Genomic DNA, 15,530 nt, shown 5'->3' with positions numbered 1-15,530 from the left:
TAAAGATGTTTTTATCCAGCCCTATAGGGTTGCTATGAGTTGGAATCGGCTCTACGGCATTGGGTTTTTTATCTCTTGTAATACTGAGGAATTCTGATTAGCTGAAGTCACAAAAAGAAATAAACTGTGATAATGATGACTTATTGATACATTGGCCCAGTTGTCCATACATTGGAAAAAGCAGGTGTGAGCTATTCTTTTTAAAACGAGGTTTGTTTTGTTTTGTAGTTGTAAATAATACATTATTTTGCACACAAGTGTTATGATTCTAAACAGTATCAAGACTAAATTTGAGACTAAAACTTTCTGGAAGTGAACAGATTCATTTCCCATTATTCTTCGAGTCATATTTCTTGGGATTAAGCATTTACAAAAACGAACCTAATTTTGAAAGACCTAATACTTAATACATGATCTTGACATTTCTTTCCAGAAATCAGATTATTCTTAAAATGCCAGGTTTTCACAAGCTTGTTAAAATAAGTTTATTCCATGAACTTGTACAGAAACCTACATATTGCTAAATTGTTATTAAAAGACCTTTTAAAAAAATGCCAAGAAATTAATTATATATTTAGGTTTAATCTTAATACCAGCAGCAGGAAGAGCACATCGTGAGCTAAACTGGTTAACTGAAGCTGGAATCAGTAATACCTTTATACATAGATCACACATATAAAAAAAAAAAAAAGACGATAATTAAGAACTACACTAAAATTTTTACATAAGCCATAGCTTAGAGGGAAATTTAATTTTCCAAATCTAAACTTTCCCACCTCTGGGGTTAATCGGGCCGGCTAAAGCAGGACAAACGAAGAATAGGGGTATGGGAAAAGCTCTACAAGCACACTTCCAAAACTGTTTTAAAACTTCCGCTGGAGAGAACGAGGCTTCAGGGTGGCCTCATCCTCTAAGGCTACCCAGTTAGAGTGTCTCCCGCTTCAGAAGGGCGAGTGAGGGAAGGGCGAGCAGAGACACCCCGGAAAAGGTACAGAAACCCCTAACTCCCCCGGGCCATTTACTCCCAACCCTCGCAGCGAGCCACAGGAACCGATCCAGCGAACACGCCCAGCCCATTTCCGGGTTGTCGCCGCCGATGCCGCTGCGTGCGTAATGACGTTTTGGTCTCCTGCGGACCCCGGAAGTGCAAATCGAACTTGGTCGGGCGCGGATCCCAAGAGGGAAAGTCATAACAACCGCACGAGGGAGTTCGACTGGAGAGCTGGAAGGCCACGCCTCCTCCCGCCTACCCCCGCAGCCCTGTAGCTGGGGGCAGAGTTCAGGTAGGACTTGTATTTGCGCGGAGGCGGGCTCCAGGGACAGGCCCGGGCCAAAATCCGAGGAGGGCGCTGGCCAGGCTCGGTCTCGGGCAAGGGTCGCTGGCCCCGGGGCCCCGAGGCTGTCAGGAGCTACGCTGCGCTCCCAGCGGACACCTCTGCCCTGGGTCCGCGATCCCGCTGATAAGCAGGTCTCACCTGCCTTTTCCGCTTCCGAGGTGGGGCGGAACGCGTGTGTTCCCTGTATGACTCGCCTTATATTTGGGCATACAAGGTTCTTGGAGCCATTCTGGAGGCACTAATGAGCCCTCCGCGTTCTCGGGAGGAGAGGTATTACGGTTTTCTGGTTACGTTTTTTTCCACCTAATAAAAATGTTATCAACTGCCAAAGCTTTACTAGAAGTCATTCACTGCAGCAGAAGATAAGAGTGCAATTATAAAATGCTCAAAACTTGGAACATGCATGGGTACTTGTAGGACGTTTCAGTGGGACGTTGTATGAATTCTTTTCCAAGTGGAATACTTTCGTCTCTGGAATAAAGTTACATATGTTTTGGAAGCACTCTTCTCTATACCTCGTTCACGGGTTTAACATACTTCTCTAGTTCTCCAGGGTGTGCGTTTGTTGGGCCAACTAACTGGTTATTTAATTTTTGGCTGTATTTATTGACAACCGTTATTGTTAAATTTGCCCGTTCCTGTGGTTTTTAGGGAATCCTTGGTGGCGTAGTGGTTGAGTGCTATGGCTGCTAACCCTAAGGTTGGCAGTTCAAGTCCACCAGCTCCCTGGAAGGTGGTTTTTAGACTAGTCAATTCCTTATAATGTTTATCAAAATAGGTGCAATGGGTTATTTATTATGGAAAACATGGTATCCTCTTGTCCTAAAGCAGTGTAAGAGGTATATTTTTTATCCCTGGTTGTGAGGGACAGGTATACTGTATTTATTTAACATATTTAGAGGCCGGGAGGACTTTTTAATGTGTTTAATTAAGGTCTCAGAGTCAGTGCTGGTACCAGGCTTCTTTCTGATGTTTAACCTACGTTTTTTCCTACATGGTTGGGTGGCTTTGAGGCAGTGGCAACTGCAGTACTAGTAAATGGTGAAAAATAGTTTTTCGGTCATTGTGTTTCATTGAAAAAAACATTTTTTTTTTTTTTTTTTGTAATGAACTGTTTTCTTTCCATTCGTGTATATTTTAAAAATATTTTCTTTGTGGTTGTCTTGGGAATACAATTAATGTCTTAAACTTATAACAATCTAATTTGAATTGATACCCGCTTTGGTTTTCTGGTTGGGTTACTTCAATAGCATAGGAAAACCCGCTGGTATAAAGTTCCATCGCCTTGTTATGTTGTTGTTACAAATGACAACTTTCTACATTTGTGTCTAGTAAGTTTTCTAGTGCATTTTTCCTTTAAATCATGCAGGGCATAAAAAGTAGACTTACAAATGAAAAGTGCAATAATACTGGCTTTTATATTTGTCCATGCAGTTAACTTTACTGGAGATCTGTATTCATATGGCATACCTATATTACTTGTCAGCATCTTTTCATTTCAACCTGAAGGACTCCCTTTAGCATTTCATGTAGGACAGGTTTAAACCAAATTAAAAAGAAAAACTCAAACATGTTGCCGTTGAGTCGATTCTGACTCATAGTGGCCCTATAGGACAGAGTAGAACTGGCCTATAGGGTTTCCAAGGAGCGCGGTGGATTCAAACTGCCGACTTTTTGGTTAGCAGCTGTAGTTCTTAACCACTGCACCACCAGGGTTTCCAGAGCAGGCCTAGTGGTAATGAATTCATTTAGCTTTTGTTATCTGATAATGTCTTAATTTCTCCCTTATTTTTTAATTAGAATTTTGCCAGATATAGAATTCTTGGTTGACAGGTTATTTTTTCATGAAACTTTAAATATGTCATCACATTGCCTTTTGGCGTCCATAGTTTCTGATGAGAAACTGGCTGTTAATCTTATTGAGCTTCCCTTATACATGAGTTGCTTCTCTCTTGCAGCTTTTTATGAGTCTCTCTTTATCTTTTGACTGATTATAATGTATTTCAGTGTGAATCTCTTTGGGTTTATGCTACTTGGGGTTTGTTAAACATCTTGGATGTGTAGATTCATGTCTGATCAAATTTGAGATATTTTTGTCCATTATTTTTTTCACATATTCTTTTTGCCCTTATTCTATTTCTTCTCCTTCCATGACTCCTATATTGTGTATGTTGGCCCATTCGATGGTTTCTCGCTAGTCCTTTAGGCTCTATTCACTTTATTTTATTTTTTTCTTGCTCCTCGGATTCGATAATTTCAATTGTTCTATCAAGTTTGCTGATTCATTCTTTTGCCTGCTGAAATCTGTTTTTGAATATCTTTAGTGAATTTCTCATTTCAGTTATTTTTCTTTGTAAGTCTAGAATTTGTTTGTCTCCTTTTTGTAATTTCTATCTCTTTATTGATAGTCTAATTTTGTTCGCTCATTGTCTTTCTGATTTTCTTTCTTTTTTTGTCCATGTTTTCCTTTTGCTCTTTGAGCATACTTAAGACAGTAGTTTAAAAATCTTTGTGTAGCAAATCCAAGATCTGAACATCCTTAGGGACAGTTTTTGTTACTTTATTCTGTATCTCTGAATGAGCCATCCTTTCTTGTTTCTGTGTATGTCTTGTGCCTTTTGTTTGTTTGCTTATAACTGGACATTTGAATATTCTATTGTGATTACTCTGGAAATTGGAAATCAGATTTTCCTCCTCCGTGGTTTCCTGTTTTGTTTCTTGTTGAAGGCTGTAGTAGTCACTTTGTTTACTGACCTTTTCAAACTATTTTTGCAAACACTATTCTTTATTACATCATTACATGAAGTACATGTTCCTTTAGCTTGTGTTCATTTAGTGTTTTGACAGAGATTTTTGTGAACATCAAGGGCTAAAAAAATCAAAAAAGAAAAACCAAATAAAACAAAAAGAAATGAAACTATGACAGCAAAACACCTCTCCCAGTCTGCAGATTATTTTTGTGCTGGGCATTCACTGAACACATAGCCAGGCTGACACAGAGCCTAGAGATCAGCCTGAGGTAAAAGCTTAGGTTTTTCTTGGATCATTTTTCTGAGCATGATTCTTGCTCAGGGTATGGCATGACTTTCTAAATTCCCCTGTGTACATAAGTGCTTTTGAATGCCCTAATATTCCAAGTAAACTGTCTCCCAGGCTTTTCCCTTCAGGCATTTTGTGGTCTATTTTATGTCTCAATCATAATATTTTGCCCCACATGGCTATGAGTGGATCGTTCGCATCACAGTTTTTTCCAGCAATGCTTGCTGCTTTTCCACCCTGAGTGAGTGACAGGATAGGTGAAAGTGATGGGCAGCTTGCATCTGTCCTTCATGTAGCCACTAGATAGTTTAGAACAGATAAACACAATAATTTCTAAATAAGGTCTGTTTTGTTTTGTCAGGAACCAGAGTCCATACTAGAAATGCGGTCTGCTGCCTTCAAGGTAGCTCCCAAGCTGGGATGGGGATGGGGTACAGGCAAGTAAAAAAGGCACAAAACTTTCTTACTGTTTTTAGGTTGTCTTTTTTGTTTATTTAATGTTTACTTGGTTTTTATAAACCTTTGACTGTTTTTCAGCATCCTGACAAAGTTGGGCCTAAGTTTTCTGTTTCTTTTTCAGTGTTTCTTTGGGGGGGACACAAACTTGAAGTTGCCTATTCTACCATCTTGCTGCCTTGTCTTTACTTTTCATCTATTTGTGTCTTTATGTTTAAAGTAGGTTTCTTGTAGATAACATATAGAGGGGTTTTGTTTTTATATCCAGTCTGATAGTGTCCGTCTTTTCATTGCTGTATTTAGACTATTTTCGTTTAAAGTGATTATTTATATAGTTGTGTTAATATTTACTATATTTTGTTTTCCATTTTCCTTTGTTCTCTATTTCTTTTTTTGTCTTCCCTTCTTTTTCTGCTTTCTCTGGCTTTAATGGAGCATTTTAAATGATTGTTTTCTTTCCTTTGTTAGCATATTAATTATATTTCTTCTTTTAGTTTTCTTAATGGTTGCTCTAGAATTTGCACTATACATTTACAACTAATCTAACCAAAAAACCAAATCCACTGCCATCAAGTTGATTCTGACTCATAGCGACCCTGTAGGAAAGAGTAGAGCTGCCCCATAGGATGTCTAAGACTGTAATCTTCATGGAAGCAGACTGTCACATCTTTCTCCTGACAACCAGCCTCAGCCACTTTTAAATAACACTATCCTGCTTGGTTTGCCAGTAGTGTTGTTTTTGTGTGCTGTTGAGTTGATTCCAATTCATCGCGGCCCTATAGGACAGAGTAGAAATGCTCCATAGGATTTCCTAGGCTGTAAAAAAAAAAAAAAAAAAATTTTTTTTTTTGTCTTAATCTTTGCAGGAGCAGATCATCAGGTCTTTTCTCCTGATGAGCTGCTGGTGGGTTCAAACTGCTGACCTCTCAGTTAGCAGCTGAGCATTTTAACCACTGGGCCACCAGGACTCCTTACCGGTAGCGTAGGTACCTTAGAACATTCCCAATTTCTGTTTCTTGTCCCTTATTACATTGCTGTGATTCGTCTCACTTATCCATAAGCTATAATTACCTGAGACATTGTTGCTATTATTTTGAACAAGCACCTATGAGATGAATTAAAAAATTTAAAAAAGTTTTTGTTTTACCTCTATTTATGCCTTCTTTAATGCTTTTCCTTTTTTTATGTACAGCCCAATATCATTTTCCTTTTCTTTGAAGAACTTCTGGAACATTTCTTGCAAGGCAGGTTCTACTGGTGACAAATCACTTCAGTTTTTGTCTGTCTGAGGAAGTCTTCATTTCTCTTTCACTTCTGAAGGATAATTTCTCTGGATGCAGAATTTTAGGTTAGTGGTTTTTTTCCCCCCAACACTTTAAATAATTCACTACTGTCTTTTTGCTTACATGATTTCTGAAGAGAAGTTCAATGTAAATCTTATTCTTGTTCCTTCACAGGTATAGTGTTTTTCCCCCTCTGGATTCTTTCAAAATTTTCTCTCTGCCTTTGATTTTTTGCAATTTGCATATGATACGCTGAGGTGTAGACTGCTTGGTATTTACCCTGCTTGGTGTTCTTTGAGCCTCTGGATCTGTGGCTTGGCACCTGTCATTAATTTTGGAAAATTATCAGCCGTTATTACTTCAAATTTTTTTTTCTGTCTCTTTCTCTCTGTTTCTTAAATGTTATTCTCCTTTTGTATATATTGTACCTTTTGTAATTTTCCCACAGTTCTCGGATGTTCTGTTTTGTTTTTTTTTTAACCTTATTTTTCCCTGGTGGCGTAGCGGTTAATTACTACGGCTGCTAACCAAAAGGTTGGCGGCTCAAATCCCCCAGGCGCTCCTTGGAAACTCTGTGGGGGCAGTTCTACCCTGTCCTGTAGGGTTGCTATGAGTCGGAATCGACTCGACAGCAATGGTTTTTTTTTTTTAATTTTCTCTTTGCTTTTCAGTTTCGGAAATTTCTGTTGCCATATATTCAAGCTCACTGATTCTTCAGCTGTGTCTGGTCTGTTGGTGAACTCATCAAAGGCATTCTTCGTTTTTGTTATTGTGTTTTTTATTTCAGCGTTTCTTTTTGATTCTTTCTTAGAGTTTTCATCTTTCTGCTTATATTATTCATCTTCTCTTGCATGTTGTCCACTTTTTCCATGACAGCTTGTAGTATGTTAATCATGTTGTTGTTAGGTACTGTCGAGTCAGCTCTGACTCATAGTGACCATATGTATAACAGAACGAAATGTTGCCCGGTCCTGTGCCATCCTCATAATCGTTGCCATGTATAAGCTCACTGTTGGAACCACTGTGTTAATTCTCTTAGTTAGGGTCTCCCTCTTTTTCACTGACCCTCTACTTTACCAAGCAGGGTGTCCTTTTCCAGTGATTGGTCCTTCCTGATGACATGTCCAAAGTAAGTGAGCTGAAGTTTTGCCATTTTTACTTCTGAGGAGAATTGTGGATGTACTTCCTCTAAGACAGATTTGTTTCTTTTCTGGGAAGTCCATGGCATATTCAGTATTCTTCACCAACACCACAATTCAAATGCATCAGTTCTTCCATCTTCCTTTTGGATTGTCCAGCTTTCACATGTATAAGAGGTGATTGAAAATACCATGGCTTTTGTCAGGTACACATATTGAGTTCTTGATATGATAATTAAAAAATTTCTCTAACATTAAGTCTAGTCCAGATTCTTGTACTATCTCTTCAGACAGTGTGTTTTGGCCATTTAGTGTACCTTGTAATTTTTTGTTCAAAGCTGCATGTGGTATACTAGGTAAAAGGAAATGAGATATATAGTCTTTTATTGTGAAGTTTTATGTTTGTCTGTGTAGGAGTTAGGCTGTGTTTTTGTCTTTTTTTTTGCCTTCTCTGTTTTCTTTGGTTTTACTATAGCCTCCACTGAAATAAGGTCTTAGGGCTGTAGTTCTTTTAGCTTACGATCTCCTGTTATACGGGAGCTCTGTTGATGTGATGTTACGGTGTTGGGGGAGGGAAGTGTACTATAATTTTATGATTAGATAGTAGTCTTTTAATTAGTCTGTATGCTTGGACTGTGACCTTCACAAATGCTTCCCAGCTTTTTTTTTATTACCCCCCTTAGATGACACAGAAGTCGGAATCGACTCAATAGCAGTGGGTTTTAGAAGACACAGGAATCATAGAGGGGCCTAGTTTTGTACATTTCTCTTCCCTAAGGTCCCTGGGTGGTACAGATGATTTACACTTGGCTGTTAATCTACAGGTTGGTGGTTTGAACCTAACTAATTGCATCACGGAAGAAAGATAGCCTGGCAAATTGCTTCTGTAAAGATTATAGCTAAGAAAACCTTATGAAGCAATACTACTGTGTAAGATATGGGGTTGCCATGAGTTGGAGTCTACTCAATGGCAGTGGATGTATTTATTTATTTATTTTTCAGGTCAGTTAGGTTTTGTTAAATCCCAAATTGGTTAGGCTCTGGTAAAATAGTTTCCTTGATTAATCCTAGTTAAGGAGAACAGAAAGCTCTGGGTGTATTTCAGAATAGTTACTTTTTTCTTCTTCATACTAGAAGCTTCAGGGTATTTTTCTCAGATCTTCACCCTGAGAGCTTGGTGGGGCTCCTGGAGGTAAAAATCGTGAAAGCATGTGGGCACTCTGAGACCGCCCCTCCACTGACATTTTTAACTCTCAAGCTAATCCATGCTGAGCCTGAAATATCTCGTCCTGTTGTTATATCAGCTCAAAGTCCAGGATTTTAAGCGTTCCCACTGGTACTGGCTCCAGCTGCAGGCTTCTGCTTCTACGCTTCTGCTCCCTATAAGCTGTAATTGCCTGTATTAGCCTGTCTGTCTCTGGTAGTCAGGGCAGCAGTTTCTGTTGTGATTTCAGTTCTCTGATGGATCTAAGAATTGTTGCTTTTCAGTTTGTTCACCTCTTTTTGCTGTGAGGACAGGTGTGATAACTTCCAACTCTTTACATGTTATATTGGAAATTGAATGTCCACTCTTTCATTTTTAATTTTTCTTCATACCTGCCATAGTTAGATTGTGGCATTCAGTGAAGACTCTCTCTTCAAATATATGCTGTAAGTTAGTTTTTTTCCCCACTTTACTCCATTGTGTCAAGGTGGGGGTGGGGTCTTTTCTATAGATTGGACTCTGACATAAATTTAAACAGGGTGACTCTAGGTTTGGTTCTCAGACCAAACAAAGTTGGTTTTACTGGAGACCATTTTGGACTCTATCTCCAGTACCAAGGCATTTTTTTAATCTGTATCCTATTCTAATAGGGTCATTTCCTACTGTTTTCTAGTATAATAATTTGTGCTAATGTATTTGACAGGTGGTTGCGATTCTACTATTATTGCTTATAGGTAATATTTTGCTATTTTGAAGCAGTGTGAGCGATCATAATGATGAAGATTTATCCGTATCAGGAATATTACAAGTATCACTAACAAAGTAAACATTTTAATTTTATTATTGAAAACATATCAAAGACTAAAGCCTTCAACATGGATTATACCTTATTATGGATTGAGTTGGGTCCCCCCAAAATGTGTATCAACTTGGCTAGGCCATGATTCTTGGCATTGTGTGGTTGTCTTCCATTTTGTGATCTGATGTAATTATCCTGTGTGTTGTAAATCCTAACCTCTATAATGTTAATAAGGCAGGATTGGAGGCAGTTAAGTTAATGAAGCATGACACAACCCCCAGGATTAGGTTGTATCTTCAGTCATTCTCTTTTGAAGTACAAAAGACAGAAGTGAGCAAAGAGGTTGGTAAAGAATATTGAATATACTGTGCACTGCCATTACCACCAAGCAAAAGAGCTAGGAGTGGAGTGCATCCTTTGGATCCGGGTCCCTGCACTGAGATACTCCTAGACCCAGGAGAAGATTGATGACAAGGACCTTCTCCCGGAACTGAGAGACAGACAGCTTTCCCCTGGAGCTGGCACCCTGAATTTGGACCTCTAGCCTCCTAAACTGTGAGAGAATAAAATTCTCTTTGTTAAGCCACCCACTTGTGTTATTTCTGTTATAGCAGCGCTAGATAACTAAGACACACCTCAACATAAAATAAATAAACACCTCAACATAAGGAAAATAAAAATCCTCACAACTAGACCAATAAGCAACATCATGATAAATGGAGAAAATACTGATGTTTTCACAGATTTCATTTTATTTGAATCCATAATCGCCACCCATGGAAATGGCAGTCAAGAAATCAAATGGTGTATTGCGTTGGGCAGATCTACTGCAAAAGACCTCTCTAAAGTGTAAAAAAGCAAAGATGTCAGTTTGAACACTAAGATTCACCTGACCCAAGCCATGGTATTTTCAGCCACCTTATAGGGTCGCTGTAAGTCAGAACGACTCGACGGCAGTGGGTTTGGTTTTTTTGGTTTTTGTATGCATGTGAAAGCTGGACAATGAATAAGGAAGAACGAAGAAGAATTGATGCCTGTGAATTATGGTGTTGGTAAGGAATATTGAATATAGTGTGCACTGCCAGGAGAACGAACAAATCTGTCTTGGAAGAAGTACAGTCAGAATGCTCCTTAGAAGCAAGGATGATGAGACTTTGTCTCACATACTTGGACATATTATCAGGAGGGACCAGTCTCTGGAGAAGGACATATGCTTCGTAAAGTAGAGGGTCAGGTAAAAAGATGGATTAACACAGTGGCTGCAGCAATGGGCTCAAGTGTAATACAATTATGAGCATGGCGCAGGACTGGGCAGTGTTTCGATTTGTTGTACTTAGGGTCGCTATGAGTTGGAACCAACTTGGCAGTGCCTAACAACAGCAGCAATTGAAAACAAACTATTTAAAACAGGCGTTATTTATTCTGAATATTTTTCGTCAACAGGAAACATGCATAATTATTTTTATCAAAACAAGCATATGTGTTTTTGTTTTTAACTGTACTAATTAAAAATGTAAGGTTTTTTCTTTCTCTTTCTTTGAAATGAAGAAAAGGACCTTCAGCTAGGTCAGTCCTCAATACTGAAAATGTTGAGTTATATAAGTTATATAAGCTAACTTTTCATTATGTTTTAAATCCCAAGACTAAAAAGAGTATTCCTGTTTTGGTAAGTCTGGAGGAAGCTTCATCCTCATATGAAGATTAAATTGTTGCTGAATTGGAAGATCTGTAGGCAATGCAGGCAATCTCGAATGAATTTGGGAGTTTAAGTGACATTGACTAGTTCACTGCAGAACTTCATATATGTTATCTGTTGCTATGTAACAACTATATATTGCTATGTTATAGTTTAGAAGCTTAAAATGAAAAACATGTTTCCATTGGTCAAGAATCTAAGAGCAACTTAGCTGGGTGTTTCTAGCTCAGGATCTCTCACAAGCTGGTAGCCAAGGTATTCTGAAAAGCAAATCCTGGGTGACTGAGGTATAGCACAATTTGGAATTCTCAACCTTGCAGGAAGGCGTGGGATCTTGACAGTTAGAATGGGTACATATGGTCAGATTCTGATAGAGCTAGCAAACTTGATTCTGTAAATTCTGTTAAATTTCCTTTGCCAGTAGAAGGAGTCCTCTACTTCTCTTAGAGGAATTCAGTTTACCCTGGCCTGAGGAACTTGTAATGGCCTTTCCTGAGATAGTTGCCTTACAAAGGACTACTGATGTGCCTCTTGTCCTGTTCAGACCACCATCCACTGCTTCTAAACCTGTAAGCAGACATGAGTTCAAATGTGTCCTAGAGGGTTGGGTAAAAAGTGTAAACCATGAGGAGCTGTGATAGACACCCAAAAAAACTGAATGATTTTTGTCAGTTTATATCCACAGAAATCAGGGTGATGTGTGGGAATAGATTCTAAGGGTGTGAAACCAGGCCGAAGGAATATAAAGTTGGGTCAGACTTGGGTGGTGGTGGTTGTGGTAATATCAGGGAACCTTGTGAGGATTATACTGCTAGGCGGATCCTCCAACAGTCCAGGAGAGAGATGAGAGATGATGGGAACCTAAATGAAGGCAAAAGTGTTGAGGGTAGGAAAGAGATAAACGATGCTTTCTGTTTGTATGATACATTATGCATGATATTTTAGCATTTGAAATTTAACTGTTTCCTGTCCCTTTTCACTAGACCCAGTTACTCTGTGTTTAGAAAAAAAAAGAAAAACCCATTGTGATCTAGTTGATTCTGACTCACAGTGACCCTGTAGGACAGAGTAGAACTGCCCCACGGGGTTTCCAAGGCTGTAATCTTTATGAAAGGAGACTGTCACATCTTTCTCTCAAGGAGCGGTTGGTGGGTTCAAACCGCTGACATTTCAGTTAGTAGCCAAGTCCTTTAACCATTTTGCCACCAGGCCTCCTACTCAATGATTAGGACCACTTATTTTTGTAGCAGCATGAGAAACAGCAGACACATGCTGGGTACTGTTATAAGCACTTTATAAACTCATTTGATCCCCACGTCTACTGTTTGAGTAGGTACTGTACTGTGTTCATTTTTCAGATGTGCAAACAAAGTTACTGTGTTGGGTTTCTCAAGATCACGCTTTAGCTTTGGTTCAATGATTTGAAAGAGGGAGTCACAGAATTTGGTAAAGCTGTTATATTCATTATTATGGTTTATTACAGTGAAAGTGAAAAATCAGCAAAGGGGAAAGTCACATAGGGTAGAGTCCAGGAGAGACCAAGCACTAGCTTCTTGTCCTGTCCTAATGGAGTCAAACGGGCAATGCTTAATTCTCCAAGCAACAATGTGTGATCATACATGAAAAATGTTGTCAACCAGAGAAACGCACCTTTGTGTCCAGGGTTTTTATTGAGGGTTAGCCATGTAGTGCCCATGTCACTAATCTTGACTACTCAGTTTTTGGTACCTCCCCGTCAGAGGCCAGTCTGAGATAGTGTGGCCCAAGACCCCCGGTGAACAAAACAAGTATTCATCATAAATTGCATCGATAGTGTAAACTGCCTGGTTAATTTTATGTTCAAGGCCCAAGGTATATGAAGACACACTATCAGGCATGGTCTTCCAAGGATTTATAGTCTATCTCACAGGAGCTGGTCAAGGGCCAGATCTTTCTTTGGAATGTATAGGGTTTGGATACTCCAAGCCCGCTTTTGAAAAAAACAAAAAAACAATGCTGTCGAGTTGATAACTGCCCCATAGAGTTTTCAAGGAGCACCTGGTGGATGGTGCATTTGAACTGCCAAATTTTTGGTTAGCTGCTGTTGCACTTAACCACTATACCACGGGGGTTTCCCCCAAGCCTGCTTAGTTAACCTTTTACTGCATAGTTACAAAGGAGATTAAGTGACTTGCTGTTTGTCATACATGGAGTAGGTGGCAGAGTTAGATAGAATTTGAACATGGGCATTCTGGCTCCAAAGTGCGTAGTTTTATTCATATTCTCTACTGCTTTTTGGTATTATTTCTGTCAAAAACAGAATTTGATACACTTGAGGCGCTTATTAAGGTTTTTTTTTTAAATAATTTTTATTGTGCTTTAAAAGTCAAAATTTACACATCAGGTCAGTCTCTCACACAAAAACCCATATATATACCTTGGCTACACACTTCCAGTTACTCTCCCCCTAGTGAGACAGCCAACTCTCTCCCTCCACTCTCTCTTTTCATGTCCATTTCGCCAGCTTCTAACCCCCTCCACCCTCTCATCTCCCCTCCAGGCAAGAGATGCCAATATAGTCTCAAGTGTCCACCTGATCCAAGAAGCTCACTCCTCACCATCATCCCTCTCCAACCCATTGTCCAGTCCAATCCATGTCTGAAAAGTTGGCTTCGGGAATGGTTCCTGTCCTGGGCCAACAGAGGGTCTGGGAGCCATGACTACTGGGGACCCTCTAGTCTCAGTCAGACCATTAAGTCTGGTCTTATGAGAATTTGGGGTCTGCATCCCACTGCTCTCCTACTCCCTCAGGGGTTCTCTGTTGTGTTCCCTGTCAGGCCAGTCATCGGTTGTAGCCAGGCGCCATCCAGTTCTTCTGGTCTCAGGATGATGTGGTCTCTGGTTCACGTGGCCCTTTCTGTCTCTTGGGCTCATAATCGCCTTGTGTTCTTGGTGTTCTTCATTCTCCTTTGATCCAGGTGGGTTGAGACCAATTGATGCGTCTTAGATGGCTGCTTGCTAGCGTTTAAGACCCCAGGTGCCACTCTTCAAAGTGGGATGCAGAATGTTCTCTTAATAGATTTTATTATGCCAGTTGACTTAGATGTCCGTTGAAACCATGGTCCCCAGACCCCTGCCCCTGCTACGCTGGCCTTCGAAGCATTCAGTTTATTCAGGAAACTTTTTGCTTTTGGTTTAGTCCAATTGTGCTGACTTCCCCTGTATTGTGTGCTATCTTTCCCTTCACCTAAAGTAGTTCTTATCTACTATCTAATTAGTGAATGCCCCTCTCTCACCCCCGTCCTTGTAACCACAAAAGAATGTGTTCTTCTCAGTTTAAACTATTTCTCAGTTCTTGTAATAGTGGTCTTATACAATATTTGTCCTTTTGCAACTGACTGATTTCACTCAGCATAATGCCTTCCAGGTTCCTCCATGTTATGAAATTTTTCACAGATTCCTCACTGTTCTTTATTGATGCATAATATTCCATTGTGTGAATATATCATAATTTATTTATCCGTTCATCCGTTGATGGGCACCTTGGTTGCTTCCATCTTTTTGCTATTGTAAACAGTGCTGCAATAAACATAGGTGTGCATAAATCTGTTAGTGTAAAGGCTTTTATTTCTCTAGGATATATTCCAAGGAATGGGATTGCTGGATCGTATGGTAGCTCTAGTTCTAGCTTTTTACGGAAGCGCCAAATCGATTTCCAAAGTGATTATACCATTTGACATTCCCACCAGCAGTGTAGACGTGTTCCAATCTCTCCACAGCCTCTCCAACATTTACTATTTTGTGTGTTTTGGGTTAATGCCAGCCTTGTTGGAGCGAGATGAAATCTCGTTGTAGTTTTAATCTGCATTTCTCTAATGGCTAATGATCCTGAACATTTCCTCATGCATCTGTTAGTTACCTGAATGTCTTCTTTAGTGAAGTGTCTATTCATATCTTTTGCCCATTTTGTAATTGGGTTATTTGTCTTTTTGCAGTTGAGTTTTTGCAGTATCATGTAGATTTTAGAGATCAGGTGCTGATCAGAAATGCCACAGCTAAAAACTTTTTCCCAGTCTGTAGATGGTCATTTTACTCTTTTGGTTAAGTCTTTGGGTGAGCATAGGTGTTTGATTTTTAGGAGCTCCCATTTATCTAGTTTTTCTTCTACATTCTTTATAATGTTTTCTATACTGTTTATGCCATGTATTAGGGCTCCTAACATTGTCCCTATTTTTTCTTCCATGATCTTTATTGTTTTAGATTTTATATTTAGGTCTTCAATCCATTTTGAGTTAGTTTTTGTGCATGGAGTGAGGTATGGGTCTTGTTTCATTTTTTTGCAGACGGACATCCAGTTATGCCAGCACCATTTGTTAAAAAGACTATCTTTTACCCGTTTAACTGTTTTGGGGCCTTTGTCAAATATCAGCTGCTCATATGTGGATGAATTTATGTCTGGATTCTCAATTCTGTTCCATTGGTCTATGTATCTATTGTTATACCAGTACCAGGCTGTTTTGACTACTGTGGTGGTATACCCAAAAACCAAAAACCAAACCCACTGCCGTCAAGTTGATTCTGACTCATAGCGACCCTAT

At 39.4% G+C, this 15,530-nt stretch overlaps 1 protein-coding gene across 16 annotated transcripts in view; it reads left to right on the top strand.

The window, feature by feature from the left end:
* Positions 1 to 1,168: 1,168 nt before the first annotated feature.
* The window catches only part of ARB2A (ARB2 cotranscriptional regulator A), a 496,175-nt gene continuing 481,813 nt past the window's right edge, over positions 1,169 to 15,530 (top strand). For 13 of the 16 annotated variants that reach the window (XR_002785671.2, XM_023547664.2, XM_023547667.2 and 10 more), the window contains exon 1: positions 1,170 to 1,283. The gene's annotated coding sequence lies outside the window, so the exon portion shown is untranslated. Of the gene's footprint in view, positions 1,284 to 6,024; positions 6,181 to 15,530 lie in introns of all 16 variants that reach the window. The other 3 variants (XM_064274072.1, XM_064274053.1, XM_064274071.1) reach the window with 2 other exon arrangements.

This window comes from Loxodonta africana, chromosome 2 (assembly GCF_030014295.1).
Source record: "Loxodonta africana isolate mLoxAfr1 chromosome 2, mLoxAfr1.hap2, whole genome shotgun sequence".
NCBI classification, from domain to species: Eukaryota; Metazoa; Chordata; class Mammalia; order Proboscidea; family Elephantidae; genus Loxodonta; species Loxodonta africana.
The sequence above is the reverse complement of the archived record's forward strand: the minus strand, read 5'-3'. Positions and strand labels throughout refer to the sequence as shown.